The sequence below is a fragment of the Branchiostoma floridae genome, chromosome 8 (assembly GCF_000003815.2).
Source record: "Branchiostoma floridae strain S238N-H82 chromosome 8, Bfl_VNyyK, whole genome shotgun sequence".
Taxonomy (NCBI): Eukaryota; Metazoa; Chordata; class Leptocardii; order Amphioxiformes; family Branchiostomatidae; genus Branchiostoma; species Branchiostoma floridae.
Genome location: NC_049986.1, coordinates 7,100,413 through 7,114,064, shown reverse-complemented (window position 1 = coordinate 7,114,064; position 13,652 = coordinate 7,100,413). Strand labels below are relative to the sequence as shown.

The 13,652-nt window shown below is 39.6% G+C and overlaps 1 protein-coding gene across 1 annotated transcript in view; it reads left to right on the top strand.

Annotated features, from left to right (window-relative positions):
* The first annotated feature begins 4,904 nt into the window (after nt 1–4,904).
* LOC118421166 (protein PXR1-like) overlaps nt 4,905–13,652 on the top strand; it is a 16,224-nt gene continuing 7,476 nt past the window's right edge. Inside the window, exon 1 of the mRNA XM_035828327.1 lies at nt 4,905–5,210. The gene's annotated coding sequence lies outside the window, so the exon portion shown is untranslated. The remainder of the gene's footprint in view (nt 5,211–13,652) is intronic.

The window sequence follows — 13,652 nt, the reverse complement described above, 5'->3', positions numbered from 1 at the left end:
AAATTCGATAGAACCGAAATAGCACACTCCCCTTTAAACAGTAAAGTATCGATTCCATTGTCCAAATCTTGATTAGCCAAATTACCGCTTGATTGTTCACAGTCAGCGGAGTGTCAATACCGCATTTCATCCTTGAACTTCGACCGAGCGTTTATTGATAGATTTGTCCCGGATGAAATAAACGCACCACTAATGTAATTGAATTGTGGATACTTTATTGACTTTTGGTGGGACATTTGTATGTATGAGAGCACTTAATAGAATGTGTGTATATTTTAGTGCATGTTTTTATGGACCCTTTCTTACATAATAACGAATACGCTTGGGCAAATGTAGTGGTCTTTTTTTTGTCACACCAAACAGTTCCCTATTGTAAGATGAAATTCTTTTAATCACAACACCGTTAAACAGATATGTGAGAATTCATTTTCGAACGTCACTGGAAAAATTGTCATTGCATTTACCTGATGTCATGTATATTGCATTTGCTTATGTCATTGGAAAACAAACTGCCCCAGAAGTCACATGTCATTGTCGTTATCTGTAATGTATATGATAGAGTAGAGGTTGCATTTTGAAAGAATAGACGATTCTACCGGTAAAGATCACGATGGAAGAAGTATCTGTCGACAGAGATCGAGATCTGAAAATCTGGCTGCACAATCGCCGATTCTATCTCTAGAGATCGGTTGATGTTTCTGTTCATGTAGATATACGCTTGAAAGACTCTCAAAACGTTTCAACTTCGATTCATGTCACAATAGATCAATTGGTTGACTTGAAACTCAAGATCATTGAAATGGGAGACCACCCTAACAATTTAATTGCGATCTCTGTCAACCGAGATCATGATAGCGATTTCTATCAGAAATATCAGCGATCCTGCCTGATCGCAAACTCTACCATAAGACACATATTGCCACCTGGAACCAACCAATGTCTAGATAACCACGTATATCCTGACTGTAACCTGTATTAGTCTGTCTATATGTTGAATCCCTAAGTTTCGGAAGTGTATCATACGACAGATGGTGGTGACTATATGATAGTCGATCGATTTCCCACCATAGATACGTGCCTGTGAGTGACTACACAAAGCCATAGGATCTGCTCTAATGTAGATTTCCGATATTTACTGTCAGTCAGTCAAGTTTGCACTGCTATTGGTGCAAGAATACGATGACAAACTTGAAGGATTAACGGGAAATGTTGATGAATATTTCAACAGCAATATTGCTCAAGACATTGGATTTAGCTTGCAGAGAGGCTTGAGTTAATGGTAAGATTTCAATTATGCTGAAGGCAAAGTCATTACCACAACAAGAGAGGTTATTGTACTGTGGGCTAGAGAGTACCTTGTGTACATTGCACGTGTGTCCATGTCTCTGTGTATGTTGTAGCGGTTTAAAAGATACATTGTAGTCGTTTAAAAGATTGATTTATTAAGGTTAGTGACTTTTGGCAACATGGTGTAACGTAATGAGAAGGGGTTTGCCCGACGCTATTATTGATATCTATAAGAAGTACGGAGAACAATCACGTATGGCACATGGAAACTGCAATCACAGCTAAACTTATGTCAGACGGGCTTTTCACACATTGAATGAAATATACCCAAATGAAATTTAAAGAATTTCCTGACAACGTTGGATATCTGAATGTATAGATGGAAACTCCGTTTAGCTTTTCCGACAACGGTTTTTCACTCATTCACTGTGAAACCTTTATTCATTTGACTGGTTACCCAGTGTATGCCTACATGTTCCGAGAAGTATAATGAAGGTAGATCAGCTGGGCATTTTGAATTGGTTATAACGGCTTTCATGGTTGTTTTAAGCTTTTTGTACCTTCGTCAAACCCGAACGAAGGATTTCTCACCAATTCGTCGGCTGCATCACTCCACCTTCATCAGTAGTTTGACCCAGTTTCTTGACACAAACGGATTAGTCATGAATAGTCAACGGTTACTGTGAATTAGATGACGACCACTAATTGCTTCATCAACTTCGCTAATCACCTCCCAAAGGACACAGTGGTCTCTATGTTGAATGCATTCTCCTACGCAAAGGCGAAACAGAGTCGTCAGAGGGACTCCATCTGTTTTCACCTCTGCTTGCCTGAGGTTAATATATGGGTACCGGGGGCGTCGCCACAAACCAGCTGCCAGCCAATCAGAGAACAGGCGATGAGAGAGCTTTAAACAGGATAAAGCTGTCCCGCAATGGCCGCTGGGAAGCTATCAGCCAATCATGTTACGTATTACCATGGCTTTGTTTGCTCACCATGCCGACGCCCAATCCCCAACGGCTGACTGCCCATATAAGGGTAAGCTCATTAATATTCATAAACAAGGCACCCCTAATAACCGAATACTGTGGCTGAGTTGTCAGGGGTGATATCATAGGCTTTGCCGTGATTGTCAACCCTGAGTGTGAGGATGTGTTGAATGTTGCTTCAGGACAGATTCCCGATTTCGTTTTTGCTTTGGTCGTCTACTTGAAAGTTGATGTTGATGACATATTGAGCGTGACGTTTCCATTCTGTCCCTTCATCAACTGATCAACATCATCATGTTTAGTTGTTACATCACATGCGGGTTTTCCATTGTCACCTGCTATATATAAAGTTGTTAGTTGTTGTGCCCATTCCACTCACAACGTCCTCAGCTGCAGGTTAGGATACAGGATGCACCACTGGGGTGTAGCTCATCCAACCCATAGCTATCAATCTTGATAGACGTGCAAATCCATAATCTTAGCTAGAAGTAGGTTTGACCATGATGGCAGATAATAAGGGCGTCTGAGGACAGAAAACGCCTTCAGAGATGAGCGCAACTACATGTATTACCAAGTTGTCTAGTATTTCAAGTCTAAAACTTTCCCGTGATCTTCTGCCGGAGCTTATAATTCCAATTAGATAGTCTTAGCTAGAAGTAGGTTTGAAGATGTCGGTAGATAAGGGCATCTGAGGACAGAAAACGCCTTCAGAGTACAACCACATAGATTTCCTGTTTTTCAATCCTAAACCTTCTGTGATCTTCTACCAGAGATTATAATTCCAATTAGATAACCTTAGCTAGAAGCAGGTTTGACCATGGTGGCAGATAAGGGCGTCTGAGGACAGAAAACGCCTTCAGTGATGAGAGCAACCTCATAGATTTTCTGCTCTTTAAACCTAAACCTTCCGTGATCTCCTACCAGAGCTTATAATTCCAATTAGATAATGTTAGCTAGAAGTAGGTTTGACCATATTGGAAGAAGAGCGTCTGAGGACAGAAAACGCCGTCAGACATGAGCGCAACCTCATAGATTTCCTGCTCTTCAAGCCTAAACCTTTCCAGTGATCTTCTATCAGGGCTTATAATTCCAATTAGAGTGTATGCCCTAAGTAATGTAGCACGTTCTATCGGTTGACCTACTTAATACACCTTTCTGTTCCTTTGGGCCTGAGCAAGCCCCATGTAGATTATATCCATGGATTGCTGTACAGCTACCCTGCAAGGCACAAGGTATAGATCATGAAAGTTTCAACAGCAAGTAACACTTGAACGTGGCAGGAATGCAAATATATGGGTAGAAATAACACTAACGAAGGGAATACTTCAGTGACAAATCCTTTAAAAGAAATGTCCGTGTATGTGATATTTTCATTAATGTGCAGCTAAGACTTTCATTGCCACTTTCAATGGTTTCTAAGTTTGACAGATAGACCTTTAGTCCTGTGTTAGTGCCCATTATTTCGCAAGAAGAAAATATGTCTGTTTGGAAATAGGGAACTAACATCACTTGCCAGAAACCATCACAAGTCACCAATGAGTCAAGCATGACCGATGAGGTCCTATGAATCCCTGTCGTATTGCACAGGAAGGCAAATGTGCTGCTACAGCTCATGTGCTAAAGATACTTCAAAGATAAGAAAGCTTTCTCTACAACCATGACATGATTTACTAACATTTATGTATTCAATTAGGCGCTGGAAGTCCAACACTCTTATCGGCTGTCGTAGCTAGGGTTACAATTTTACAGTGAAATAACTTATCTGTTTTCCTTCATAAATCCTGTTTATTGATTATGTAAAACGTGGGATAACAAAGATAAAGAAACTATAGACACTCACTGTCACTGACTATTGCTGGAAGTCCAACAATCTTATCGACGGTCGTAGCTAAGGTTACAATTTGACAGTAAACAGCTTATCTGTTTTCCTTTATAAATCCTGTATGCAGGTTGTGTAAAACCTGGGATAACAAAGATAAAGAAACTAACGACTCTGACTGTCGCGTCAAAGATGGCCAACATCGTAAAATTGCCTCTAAATCACCCGGTGACAATCCTCCGATTGCCGCGTGACTTCCTCGTTGATACCATCAAGAACCGCTTCACATCAGCATATGTATTACATAACTGTGGGTCTGACATCTAACTGGCTATTATTCCCTGAGAGACCTGAGGCCTGGAAATTGGTGATGAATAAAGCATGTGGGCAATTGACCCTTTACCACCCCCAAGTAGTCACCGACAAGTGAACGCTCTGGGGAAAGTACCAGTTGCTGGAACTACGCTTCATTGTCGGGTTTACCAATGCGTATAACGTTAAACGGATATTGAGGTTTTGGTAGCTTGTGAGTCATAGATATACCGTGAAAGCTTTAACGTTGAGGCATGTTAGAAATATGGATTAGGGATGTTTGTAACGGTCCTTAACCGTGACTTCCGTGTGGATTTACTGACTTGTGATAGATTGCGCAATTGGATGAAGTGATTCGAGGCATCGTCACTGATGGGATCCTACTGTTGTAGCGGCGGACTAACTCAAATTGAACGTCTGTAATTTGCCTCCATTCTAACTTGTTTATGAAGGCGTGATCTTCCGCGAAGTTCTATGGAAAAGCATTCCCTTCTTCTTGCTGGCGTGTGAACGGCGTATAAATCGTGGCAAATTCTAATTTGTCAGTTTATTGGACGTAATAACCGCAGTTACGGAGTTTTTACTGGGGCGTTGGATTTTTGGTCACGTCGCGGTGGTACAACAAACGAGGTTGTGCCAGGCAGAAGTACCATCTCCTTTATAGGCAGTTTAATCACACTTAATGGGATAAGCTGGACCGGAGCCAGTGGCCATAGGCTATAGTAACGTTGTCATTCCGCCAAGACTTTCAAGTAGAATGATTTCGGAAGGACACGCAGACACACAGACCGGGCGAGGTGAAGGTAAGATGCAGCATGTTTACTGAAGTACGTTAAACGTTTCTATGTCTTTCTGATGTTTTGAAACTATCTGTACATAATCATAATGTACGTGGTCCTCTTACTGTACTATACAGAATACAATTTGAGATATCCCAGTGGCAAATGAGTTTGCGATATTTCTCTACAGAGCGTTATAGAGCTAGTCGAGGGTAAAGATTGTATACCTTACAAATCAGTAATTCAATTAATATGAAGATAGTAAAGTGTTGATGTCTAAACGCTAACGTTACTACATTGAATCAAGATGGATTTTTAGATTACAGCTTTAGAGTCTAGACAACGTATATCGTTGATTAAAACTGCGTACTTAACTATAGCCTATTTTATGGTGTTTTGCTTTATTAGTTTATACTGTTTTAACTGTAATCAACTAAATATTACATCGGTTGATAATGCTCTTTCATTTAAGACCAACCTAAACATGGTTAATAACTTAACGGAATAGTCTTCTGTTAGCCGCTAATAGAATACATTGTACCGACAACGTTGTAATGAGATGTTTAAAAAATGTCGATATCAATAATGATCGCTCAATCATTATTTCTTTATTTCTATTTGGTTAGTATTTAGAACTGTTGTTTAAATGGTTTGGATGGATTCCTTATATTCATTATGTGTGGGATACAGATCTGTTATTCCCTGTTTCACCACAAAGATCATCTCAAACGTGTGAAGTCAAGAAAATCAATTATCAATTTAGCAGTGGTGTACCTCTGGGAAATATACAAACAGGACAACGTTTTGCCGTGCCCAATTACTTCTTATCGATTCGTTTTACTCTTAACCCCCATCGTTTGGACGTTTGTGGATCAAACAAATTAGTAGAAGAACATTTGTATATCCCATAGGTATTTGCCGTGTAAGACATTCAATAGAAAAACAAATGCTCTTTATAGTATGTCTAAACAAGTTAAGCTCTACAGCCAAAATGACATCAGCACATACCTGTATGAACAGTACCATTGCCATTGAGGTGATGACACCACGAACAAAACATACCCGTTTTTATGATCACTTTAGTGTCACTGACGAAAGACAAATCATATCCAATTGCTTGAGTAACTCCTTTTTGGCGTATGCACGTTTTTACATACATATTAGATCCTGTACTGTTCCAATTTCCTCATTGATGATCGTACGTCAGGTAGATGAATACAAATTGTCCTACCTAATAACACCACCTGAATCGGCTTCAGGCATTTGATGGGGATTTAATCCTTACGGTGGTCATGATTAGGGTGGTCAGGGATCAGATATGTTAGACAGTGTGGCACTCTGATTGTGTTAGTGTTGATAGGTAAAATCTAGATCAGATCCCTTGCTTTCTTACGTTGTGGTCACATTTGTCTGTATCAATATATCCGGTATAACCGCTCTTTGGCGTAACACATACACCTTTGTCGTTGATCTTCATTCAATTTTGTTCCGGTAGAATTTCAAAGCTGGCTGGGTCACAACTTGTCGCAGACAAGACAGTCTGTCTCTAAATGGCAAAGCCAAAATTGTGCAAGACGCATGCACAACTTAACTCAAGTATCTCAAGACTTTACAACGTATTTACAAAAGCTATTTGCTGAATATCTCCTCAGTGTCCGTCGATATATTTTGTTGGATGATATAATGGGTAACAATGACTGAAAGGGCTACGTACATTGCATAGGTACCAAAATAATGAAATTACCTACAAAGGTAACTACTCCTTTGGAAGTTTCCTTTTAAGCTCTTTTTGTTATAGCAATATTGTACATTCGTGGAAAATGCTTTGCATTATATGACTAAATGTCTACATGTCAGTTGATTTCACGTTTCACAGAGCTTTAATCAAGTCACGGGCCAGAAGACACTCGAGTATCTCAAGTTTCACACTAATCATGTTGATTTTCGACAAGAATTTGAGTGACATGTGTAACGTGATCTAGTTGACATCATGGCATCAAGTCCTACTTTGATTATGTCGCTTTTTCCTGTAACGTTTAAACATGAGCTTAAGTAGCTATGCTGTCGAATCCATATCCAACACTAGGGATAAGTGTGGGATACGCTAATTGTATAAAAAAAAGTAATGTGCCAGTTTTATCGCTGAGAAATTGAATAGGAACTTTAACACGAAGATGGGAACTTTAACACGAAAAAAATGAAGACTGATTGTGATGCATGACGGGGTTGATACGTTGACAAAGTATGAACCCTTGATACGAGAAACCTTATATTTACCTCGATGCATTTTCATTTGCAAGGTATAAAATATAGGTCATAAATTACTTATTCCCTGGAATAGAAACTGACATATGCGTGCACCGCGAAAATCACATCATGGTGTTGTCGGCGGCATTGAGTGACATGTTTTGCGAGTCGAGAGTCATTTGATAAGATTTTATCTCTGTTTGGAAGTGTGATCTCTGATTCAAAGGGTCGCTGATATTTACAGGCATAGGTAGAAAGTGTCTCTCTCACGCATTGGTTTAAGTCGACACATGTACAGAAATAGCTGAAACAAGTGCTTTAAAAAAAGCTGTATCTTGCCGGGTAGTAGGGATTTCGTCAGGAAAAGGTACCTCGGCGCTTCACCAGTGTTCATCAGTAAACATGAGGATCACATCAAAATAATCAGAAACAACCAGAACAAGTGCTTTAAAAAAGCTGACATTTTGCTAAGGTTTGCATGTGTGAACGTTTTTCTAGTTATTAGAATGTCATGTAAATAGAAATAGAGTAACTAAATCTGATATGGTCGCATGGAGAGATTCACCAATATGCAAATGAGGTTTGTCCAGGAATATAAGAATGAACATGTTTAGTGAAACTTTTTGTCATACAGGATGCAATTATTTTCGAGAAAATCAGTTTCTTCTCGTGCAATTATGTGATATAGATGTTGTATGGGCATTTTAATGAAAGTTAGAACGACATATACCCTACATGTACATGTCTGTTCGTTCATTCAAATATCCCAACAGCGGAAAAATGCAGAACTACAACAGAAATTCCCAAATGTTCTGGTCAAAAGAGAAAAGTATTGTTTACTAGTACTTTAATGGTGTAAAAAAAAAATTAAAAAAAAAGAAAGTTGAAAAATTCCCGTTCCGGGAATCGAACCCGGAGCGTTGGATTACATAAACTTTACCACTGAGCTAACCATTACATGTTCTGAAGAACCTCGTTTTAAAAGGTATAGAAATGTATGGCATAGACTGCAAGTCGCAAAATGCAAAAATAAACGTTGTTTTATTTTTACAATTAAAGAATGATGAATCCATTCCAGTGAAGTTTTACCCTCTAAAATAATCCCCCAGTGTAGGGAGATATTGGAAATTTACCTCATTAACATAATCTATGTCAGATGAATTATTGGCACAATAAACCGGTATTGTAAAACTTTTTGACCCACAATGAGTATGCATTATTCTTTATTACAAAATAAATTCCTTCTGATGCAATTTTTGATATATCTTTATGATAAACATGGGTTAAAGCGTAGATTTATTTACGCTGGACCACATACGTCTAAAATACAGTTTTGATACTGGACTGCAATGTAACCCTTGTCTAACTAAGCCATAAAATTGGGCAAAGAGAAAAGGGCCTTTTGAAGGGCCTTTGGAAGGGCTGGGTTAACATTGAACCATTGATTGAACCATTGAACCATGGAAAATATCCGCCACATTATCTTGCCGGGCGCAAGCCCGGCAAGATAAAAAAAAACCTATCAAACTGCGCAAAACAGTCGTATAGTAGTTATCAATGAAGGTTTAAATATCCAGGTAATAAGATACGCCAGAAAACAGTTACTCAAGCAACTAGATATGATTTTGGAAACAGTCACCGGTTTATCGTGACCCAAATCATAGTTGTAGTCGTCTAATGTGTTCTGCTGTTGTTGTAGTTGTCTGGACACTGCAGCTGCAAACAGTCTTGTGGGGGAGTAAATTGCTTGAACTACACGAGAGTAAAACTCATTTTTACTGAGATATTTTCAGGGCTTTAAGTTTTGACAAGTTGATCGATGAGCTGTCGTCGCCTGCTCGCAGCTGGTGTGTTGTACCAGATAACGTTTATTGTAGAGGAACCTAAGAACTGTCAACATGACGTCCATGTGATCACATCTGTACTGTCTTTTAAAGCTTGGTTCAACTGATTCATTCTCGGGAAAAAGTACATGAGCGTGGACTTTAACAAAACAGTTTCTACTTGAAATTTGGTGAAAGTAAGATTAATACGATGTAAATGAAATGTATTTCGAAAAATAAACCACTCTGTACCGTAAGGATAACTCAATTTGACGCATGGCGTCGGATATAATGCCCAAATGACCACGCTGTCATAAAACGTATTTGTTCATTGTTTTCCGCTCTAGTTCCGATTTGCTATACATGACATATTTGGTTCAGATACATATTTCACAAGGGACGCATGTTTGTTCGTGTAAACAGACTACAATGAAGTTGTTATGTTACAGATTTACACTGGCATGATGGATGATATGGCCTTGAAAATAATGTTAACTGTGGCACAGTTATAAATGAAAAACATGACGGGTGCAGTTAGATGTGCAAAGGGTAGGTATGACAAGTCTTTTGAACTAAGTGTAATATAACCAGCTGCTATCGTGTCGTGTGCCAGCGAAGCTGGTTTGTAACTCCGAAAGACAGTTATACCGGATATACACATGTAGATACATGTACCTAAATAGGAATAGGAAAGGAGCTGACAGTCGACCAAAATATCACTGTCTTTCGCTATATATACACAGTACTGTATTTTCGTCCAATGATCAATTAAGATAGAAAAGTACCTGAAGGCGATAACTGATAGGTGGAAGTACTGTAATGAGTAGCTTTAAACACATCTGCACCGGAAATAGACACACATTAGTCCAGAATAGCCAATTGCTTACCACATTCTTCTCTTGGGTCGGAAAGTACTTACCATTCACCAAGATATTTTAAAGATTATTCAAGTGGTAATTGTGGCGTGCACTAATTATTCTTCTACAAGAGAACTGGAATAAAGCCAAGTAAAGAGCTATGCCCATCTTACAACTATTAATGTATAAGGCTTTACTTTTTCTTTAGTTGACCGTTGCCAACGTTCTAAATTGTTTCGCTTAGTTGTGATAATAATGATAATATCGGCTGTATTTGAAGCCAGTGGGTACCCAGTATTTGGGTAATGAGGCTGATTTACGTGGTCGAGGTGCCTCTTCGAACACGGGACCCCTGTTTTACATTGTAGGCTACAGGATCCGGTCGTACCTCATCCAAGAACTGTCCGGACTGTACGTTGCTTAACTTCCGAGAACGAGGGATCGGTGTGTCCAACGCGCCACACGGCCGTAGCCATAGACATTTATCTTTCTACTAGAACGTGAACATTATTTTCTGGTAACTGTCACGTTATGTATTGGATTTTGGTCAAAATCTTGGCGAAAGAGCCATTCGCATCTGTAACCATAGTCGAAGTGTAAAGTAGACGTCTGAACATTTATAGTCAAATCGATTTTGTTTCCAGACTAACAATTCGCAACACCTTGTACCCTAATGTCGGCATTGATTTAACTGTCTACGCGAATAGCAAACAAAAGAACACACTACTTAGAATCGATAACACGTTTATTATTTCTATCGTAGTTCAAAGTCAAAAGATCGTTTACAGTAGACTTGTGCCAGGTCCATTTTTTTTCAAATGTTGATATCTCATTATTAAACCAACATGGACTCAGTATCTATATCTCTATATCCGGTATAATTATCCCTCTTCGTGACACACAGGTTTTGCAGGCATGCGGTGCGGCAACAGCTGGCTACATTACACTGAATATCTAAATTTTAAACATCTACTACCTATATTGGGGATTCAGTTTATACTACAGTCTCACCAAAGTATCTTAACGTTATTTTGTTTCACGTAACCGGTAAATCACCATTGAGCGTAATTACGTAACATAGTGATTTTGTTCACTGGGGACAAGGTGAGTAAGACCTGGCTGTAATGGTGGTATCTCACTGCATTTGGGTCACTGGTGCGGCACTGCGGAGTTCGTTCACTGCGGCACTGTTGTGTTATTTTTGCTGATTTTTTTTATGATTTAGATATTGTGTAATACGTAAAAGTATGACTTAGCAGTCGACAAAATACACAAAACGTAAAGAAAATTCGTTCGTTATCTCTGAAATTCGTTTTGAGTAATCTTTGGAACCCCGCAGTGCCGTACCGGTGCCCCAAGTGCAGTGATAACTTGCATCAAACTCTTAAGGTTTGATCCACTCACACCGAGAGGGACCCCTAGTTCTCCCTAAACACAGGGCCTCTGGCTTAACTAATCCTCCGAGAGGACGTACCTAATCGAAGCTAGGTACTTATTTTTACCATCCATGTATAAATGGTGCTGTTCAGCACCAAGGATAGTACCATCGATGTATAAAATGTGCTGTTCAGCACCATGGATAGTACCATCGATGTAGAAAGGTGCTGTTCAGCACCATTGATAGTATCATCGATGTATAAAAGGTGCTGTTCAGCACCAAGGATAGTACCATCGATGTATAAAAGGTGCTGTTCAGCACCATGGATAGTACCATCGATGTAGAAAAGGTGCTGTTCAGCACCATTGATAGTATCATCGATGTATAAAAGGTGCTGTTCAGCACCAAGGATAGTACCATCTATGTATAAAAGGTGCTGTTCAGCACCAAGGATAGTACCATCCATGTATAAATGGTGCTGTTCAGCACCAAGGATAGTACCATCCATGTATAAATGGTGCTGTTCAGCACCAAGGATAGTACCATCCATGTATAACTGGTGCTGTTCAAAACCAAGGCCAGTACCATCTATTTACAAATGGTGCTGTTCGGAGCCAAGGATAGTACCATCTGTGTATAACCGGTGCTGTTCAGAACCAAGGACAGTACCATCCATGTATGGTGCATGCTGTTTAGCGTATTCTAATGATACGTCCTGACCCAGAAATGCCAGTGTGAGCATGGGTAACGTGTTGGCCTCATTGTTGAAGGACCCACAAAGTATTAACCACCATGTTCGACCTGCCCTCTCCCACCATGACTTAGTATGTGTTAATGACATACGTGTGTGCCATCCCATCTGCACGAGCCAATGGAGAACCTTCAGGGGTGTGAAGTATTGCTGCCAATTACGCACAGGCCTGCACGTCCCATTACAGTAATGGCTACAATTACCCAACCACCTGACCTAGTGATATCAGATAGGGACGCTTGGTGGTAAGGGGAGAAAACTGGGTGTGCAGGTCAATATGAGAGATAATGAGATGATATGAAGCGTATTGCTTAAGTTAGATTTTTTGCATGCCATTTTATCGCATATTGAATGTAAACTGTAGGAGGTTGTCCAAATGATGAATAGCGCCGAATGATAGTAGCTTTGTAACCAAGCACATCTCCAAGTGCCATCCAGCCATCCACCAATGTATGCCCGGTGCAATGTACAAAACAGTTCAATTCATCCATGTATGAACGGTGTGTTTTCGGCACTAAGGAAACACTACCTTCCATGTATACAAATGACTGGTGCTGTTCCGCGCCAAGCACAGTGATAAACATGTCTCGGTAATGCTGTTCAGCACCAAGGACAGTAATAGGAACCCGTAACATGTATGGTTGGCTCTGTTCAGCACCAAGGACAGTACAATTAATGTATGGCTGGCGTTCTTCAGCACAGTTCAGGACAGTATCATCCATGTATGACTTGCGCTGTTCAGCACGTAGGACAGTACTATCAATATATGATTGGTACTGCTGTCCATCACCAAGGACAGTACAATCAATGTATAACTGGTGCCCTTCAGCACAGTTGAGGATAGTACCACCCATGTATAAAAGTACTATCAATGTATAACCAGTGCTGGTCAGCACCAAGGACAGTACCATCAATGTATGGCTGGTTCTGTTCAGGACCATGGTGGAAGTACATAGCTGTCAGTCATTGAATACTGGAGAGTATAGGTCTTGACTTTGACTGTTTAAGATACACAACTAAATTATAATTTCCCATTTTAGTCATCCTTATTTCCTTACAGTTTTAACATTTGCAAAATCTACTGAAAGTTAACAGCCGCTATAGCAAAGTGAGGGCTTCTGAAATTACATTCTTGCTATCACTATTAGTAACAACTGGGAGGGATCATCTTTGCAATAAGTTATATGACGTGGCCCATTTGGTTGAAATTTCTAGCATAATCTGAAATAACCATGTAAAACTTACCTCTTGTGCTTACATTTCATTCAATCAATTCAAGCTTATAACCGTCTGTAACAATCTTTCTTGAAGGAAATCAGTTTTGCCCAGCTACCATATGCCATTCTTATAGGAAAAATACCTAATTTTGACTATCTATTGGATCATGCCCGTATTTGATTGTGACGACCA